Genomic DNA, 6,395 nt, shown 5'->3' with positions numbered 1-6,395 from the left:
CCATATCCCAATGTTTTTCCAATGTTGCCATCTCCATAAGAAACACTTGGGCCAGCTTTCTCCACAAAGTCTGATAGCAGGGCTTTATTTCCAGTCATATGTCCTGAACATCCACTGTCCAGAACTAGAATATTTTTCCTGTTGCCCTGCAATCACAAAGACCACTAATGATTAGTTTTAAGGATTGCTTGGATCCTTTGGCCTTATCAAGTTTGTTAAAATTTGCAGCGGATTTAGCATCAGAGTTTATGTCAACATTTTTCTTATCAGAACTTACACTATCAGACTTTGAATCAGAATTTACACTAGAAGGAACAATGGAAACTTTCTTCAAAGAATGTTTTATTTGATAATAATCATAGTACAAACTATGATATTCCTTACAAGTATAAATGGAATGACATAAACTACCACAATGAAAACAAGGATTTTGTGGTTTATATCTAACAGACTGACTCTTAACTCCTGATTTTGAAGGTAAGGAGTTTATGTTCTTATTCTTCCTGCAAAAAGTAGCCAGATGGTTAGAACTTCCACAGTTATGACACGTTTTCCTAGGAGCATCAGGAACAGGCCTATAATCATTGCTTTTATTCACACCTTCCTTTACATTCCTATTTTTCCTAGGTGATTTTACCTTGTTTGCATTCTTAACATCTTTCAGCTTATGCTTAAGCTGCTTCTTAGTCATTAAGCCTATGTTTACTTCAACTGTCTTTTCCTGTTTTAGTTTGTCAGAAGTTAATTCCTCTTTAACTTCTGATTTCTCATTATCAGACTTTACAGTTACAAACTTAACAGGTTTTAATTTTGGCTTTTGCTTAGCAACAGGCTTAATTTCTACAGTTCCTTTATCATTCTTATCCTCTCCATAACCTAAGCCATCTTTCCAATTTTCACTACTTAGCAAATTTTGAGTTGTTCTGCCAGAGTTAGTCCAAGTCCTGATAATCTCTTTTTCCTTTTCTAACTCAGTTTTTAGAGATTCATTCATTTTTAGCACTTCATCCCTAACATAAAAAGCATCATCTCTATCCTTCTGAGTTTGATGGAACATAACTAACTCTTTTTCTAAGAAATCATTTCTTTTCTTAAAAGCAAGATTTTCAGAAGTTAATCTTTCACATGTTAAAGTTTGATCTCTATAACTAACAAACATGGTTTTAAGATATCTTCTCAACTCATTAATATCATCAGTATGAAAAGCATAAGTAGTCTGAGGTACCTTTATTTCAGCAGCTTCAGAACTGCTCTCAGCACTTTCTTTATTAGCATTTTCCATCAACGTATAGTTCTCCTCACTTTCAGAGTCTGAGGTGTCTGTCCAGCTTTTCTTCTTTGTGATAAGAGCCTTGTCTTTGTCACCCTTTACTTTCTTGCAATCAGGAGATATGTGGCTTTCTCACCACAGTTATAGCATTTGACATTGGTATAATCTCCTCTATCAGACTTTCCTCCTTTGCCCTCAGATCTTCTGAAATTCTTCATATCAGAACTTGTGCCTTTCCTGGAAAACTTCTTTCCCTTCCTGAACTTCCTGTATGAAATCTTTGTAATCCCTTTCACCATAAGAGCACACAGCTTCATCAGCATCAGTCTCAGGCAAGCTTTCAGAATCTGAGTCATCATCACTTTCAGAACTTGATGACTCAGTATCAGACTTTGTGAAAAGAGCTTTACCCTTCTCTTTCCTTGAGGTAGCTGCCTTGGGGAATTCTCTTCAGCCTTAAGAGCAATTGTCCTTGACTTTCCTCCTTTCCTCTTGCTTCTTTGTTCCATCTCAAGTTCATGAGTCTTGAGCATTCCATAAATTTCATCAAGAGTTGTTTCATCAAGATTGTAGTTGTCTCTTATTGTTGTTGCCTTCAAATCCCAGCATTCAGGAAGAGCTAACAGGAATTTAAGTTTTGAATCTTCAAGTTCATACTCCTTATCAACCAATGACAAATCATTCAAGAGTTTGACAAATCTATCATATAAATCAGTCAATGACTCATTAGTCTTTGAATCAAAGTGTTCATACTCTTGAGTGAGTATTGTCTTCCTGTTCTTCTTAATTGTATCGGTTCCCTGACACCTTGTTTCCAGAGCATCCCATATCTCCTTAGCAGTCTTGCAGTTAATTACCCTATTTGACATTACATTATTAATGGCACTATGCAGTAAGTGTCGTACCTTAGCATCCTTAGCAATTGATGTTATATCTTCAGCAGTATAATCACTCTTCTCCTTTGGTACGGTCTTTGCTGCTTCACCTGCAACTGCAACAGCGAGCTTGGTTGGTTTGTGAGGCCCTTCCTTGATTCTATCAAGATATTTTGGATTTGTTGCTTCTAGGAACATGGTCATCCTCACCTTCCATATGGAATATTCAGATGGTCTCAGTATGGGAACTCTGATGGTCTCATACCGACTTTGAATTTGTGTCTTTGGTGGTTCTTCAGTTTGGGTAGGCTTAGTTGGAGTTTCTGTGTCAGACATGATTGTGTTTGGATCTTTAACTGTATGTGCGTTAACAGATAGGCTCTGATACCACTTGTTAGGTCACACACACTGTAGAGGGGGTGAATACAGTGTAAAGTACAATCAAATCGAACTTTAATATCACAAGTAACAGAAAACAAACTTTATTGAAACAATAAACTCTGTTATAGTATGGAACTGTTACCTCTCAGTAGGCGCGCCTTCAGTTTCTTCTTCCAGTCCAAGCTCTATCCTTCTTTCATTAATCTCTGCAGCATATTCTCTCTTGAACTCTGTCATCTTTGCGATAGTCTCATCGCTAAACTTCTCAAAAGAGTACTCCGGGTCATTTGCTACGAACCCCACTCTGTAGAAGTGAAAGCCACGGGCGAAGGCTTCATCAGTAAGCTCCCTCTTTTCCTCTGGTCAGCCATCCCTCTGTTGTCCTTCAAGGTATTCAATCCTAAGATTCACTTCTCCCAGTTCAGTGGGAAGGGATGAAGCCTTCTTGTTGGCAATCTCGAGTTAAGAGGTCAAGTTTGCCACTTCATCTTTAAGAAAAGAGATCTCAGAGTCCTTGGCCTTAATGTCCTTGGAAAGGAGAAATTCTTTATCTTTGAGATTTTTCTGCAAGATGTTAATGTCACCTTGCAACCTCTCTAGAAGCGCCTTCTCTTCCAATATTTTATCCACAACCTGAGTAGAATGGATGAACGGCTGGCAGGTAGCTTTGATAGAGGCTCTAGTTGCATCCTCTAAGCTCATTGATTGCCACTGGTTAACCTCCTCATCTGTAACATGGAGGGATCCTATAGGGCCAAGACAATTCAGTGAAAAGGAAGACCCAGAAGGCGCGCCATCGGTCCTTAGCCTTTTGGGCGTGCCCTGCTTCTCAGTCAGATCTATAACTGACCTTTTTGGAAGGGGAGTAGGCTGAGGGACAGGAACTTGAGTAGGAATGGATGGTTGAGATTTTTCAGCATCCTTCCTTGACTTAGATTTGGGCTTGTCACCAGGACGCGACCCAAATTATTTGGGGATTCTAGGAGGGGCCATTTCTGCATAAGACATAGAAAACATCAGTTAAGGTAACGGGAGGCGCACCCAATAAAGAGGGTGCGTCCTAATAATATGACTTTCAGAGTAAACTAAGTATGCAATAGTAGCAAGTACAAACAGAAAAGTAAGCACAGATACCGGGAAATATATGATCTAAGGGAAAATAAGTCTTAAAAAGTAGTGCAATGAGGACGCACCCACAGTATAAGGCGTACCTTTTTAAGTTTCCTTTTATCAAACCTATAGGGATCTCTTCTTCCGTGGGAACCTCACCCTGGATAGTACTATATTCTGGTTCCTCCTCCTCCTCTCCATCTTCATCGCTGTATAAGTCAATGACACGAGAGATAGGATTGCCTTTCCTAAACTATTTATATTTGCATTTTACCCCTACTTGATCAGATAAAATTCTTATTCGTATCAGGTTAGTCCTAGTGACTAAGGTTATCAAATTCCATCTTTCAGCAGCTACCTTGAGCAGGGGTTCTGCACGCTTTTTTGGCGCGCCCTCAAGGGCTTTCACAGATGGTTTGTCTGAAGAAATAAGATTGAAAATAAATGTCAGGAAGGTATACATAATGAAAAATGAAATCTGGAAAATTGAAAGGAATAAGAAGGTGCGCCCTTACTTGGGGAAGTGTTGAATCGAATCCTGATCCTGGGAACATTGTACATATAGAAGTAGTTCTCTTTCCATCCATTCTCGTGACTCACTTTGCCTGAGGAGAACCCCTTTTTGTTGTGTTGCTTGTCTACGACCAGATAGTAGTATACATGGTCAGATTTTCTTAGGCAGAAAAAATGGCTCACTTCATCCATTGTTGGTTGAGGGAAACTCGGGTCCATATACAAGATGTACAGAGCCAGGATGAACTTGTAACTATTTGGAGAAAGTTGGATTGGTTCCAGATCATATAATTCAATAACTTCCATGAGGTAAGGGTGCAAGGGCGCGCCACCCCTAGTGAAATCAACTTAGGACTTGTTACCATCCTAGGGATCCTGAAGTTCCTTCCGTAGTTAAAAATATGGGGCCTCATCATACTTGGGGGCGCGCCCATATACCTTCCATGTCGTAGAACTCCATCAGCCACTCCAATTGCTCATCTGAACAGGATGAGGGTAGTTCAACATAGAACAGCTTGCCTTGTTCTTTTCTAAAGCGCTTCTTCACTACCTCAGTGCATGGTTCATAATTATTTCAATCGAAGTCAATCTCACTATCAGAGACTTCTCAATGTTCAAAAGGGACAGGTGAGGGATCAGGAGAGGTCGAAAATTCATAACTGTCTCCATCAAAAAAGTTTGTTTCTGGCCTATATTCTGGGGAGCCCTCACTAGGTGCGCCCTCAAGGTTAGGAGAAGGAGGCACGCCCTGAGATGGTGATGAAGAAGGACTTGAAGAAAATGAACCTGTAAGACACTTTAGACGGTCTTGCGTCTACATTAACGCCCATCTCTATGTTTCTATATATGTCTGCGTTTAGCCCCTCTAGCCAGTCATCATCCTCAAACTCTGTATTCACGGGAGCTGGTGACCTCTCTTTTTGAATTAACTTTTGTTTGCCTTTCCTACGAGCCAAAAGAACATTATCCAGAGAAGAATTGTTGGAGGAATCTTCCATAAATTTTCCTTCCTTGAAGTCTTGGACGAGGTTTGATACACGATCTAGGAATTCAGGGGTGTGATGAGTGTTGGGAGGCTGTGGTTTAAAATAGACGTTGGGAGGAGAATATATCCCAAGGCTGGAAAGAAATTCCTTGAAAGGATGGAATGGAGAAGATACGCCCTCGTCTTCCAGCTGTCAAAAGAAAAGCAAAATTTATTGAGGGCACGTCTAGAGAAAGATAAATATAAAATAAGGAACAATAGAGAAAGAATGCGCCCAGAGAACTATCAAAATATACAACACAGGCATGAAAGGGAAAGTGGAAGGTCCACACTAAATACAAAGAGGATGATGAGGGAGTAACGGATAATCGAGAAAACGGCGCGCTTTATTCTACTAAAAAAATTTTTTGCTTTATGTGTACTCAATCTAGACTATCAACATCAATAGGCGCGCCCTAAGCTAAGAGGACGCGCCAGGTAAAAGAAACCGTAATTCAAAAATCAGGGTTGGCCCTAAAAAAATCCCAAACAACGGTTGAAATTCTAAAAACATAAATTCAAATTTAAAACCCTAGGATCATGGATCTAACCTGCCAATTTGAGATTTGTGCAAATACATACATAGATACATACACGAACATTATAATCATGAAGAACACAAGAAATGGAAAATAAACAGTCATTGAAATATTGCTCAAAATCAACTTCGTGAAATCTGAAAAGAAGAGGATGGTCATGTACCTTTTCGTCTGATGAGTAAATTGACAAGGATGAAGCTTTGAAACCGTTAAGAACAGAACTGATTTCGAGAATTAAAGCTTTTCCAGCGGTTTTGGTTTTTAAGAGAGAGAAAGGAGAAAAGGTAATGGTAAAAGTGAAAAGTAAAAACAATGATTTTTTACTTGTATTTATAGCTGAATGAGACAGCTGTCAAAATCAATCTTATCAATCATGTCGATCACGATTCCCGAAATCAAAAGATACGCACTAACTAGTCGATTAAAATTCCAAGGACACGCCCTCAGGATGACGCACTTTCCTTAATGATTAGAAATTATGGATGATGCAGATAATCTGGATTTGCAAAGACCGCGCCTTACGGACAAGGCACGCCTTGTAGAGGAACTGTAAGAATACATATGAATTTATACGAATTTTGAATATAGATAAGAAATTACAATCCCATTTTAAATAGCATATGAAATTTGGGGGTAGTTGTTATGCCCAAAATTTGGTATAAACCTTGTTCGGGTCAAAATCG

The sequence above is a fragment of the Apium graveolens genome, chromosome 2, assembly GCF_009905375.1.
Source record: "Apium graveolens cultivar Ventura chromosome 2, ASM990537v1, whole genome shotgun sequence".
NCBI classification, from domain to species: Eukaryota; Viridiplantae; Streptophyta; class Magnoliopsida; order Apiales; family Apiaceae; genus Apium; species Apium graveolens.
Note: the sequence above shows the minus strand (reverse complement) of the source record.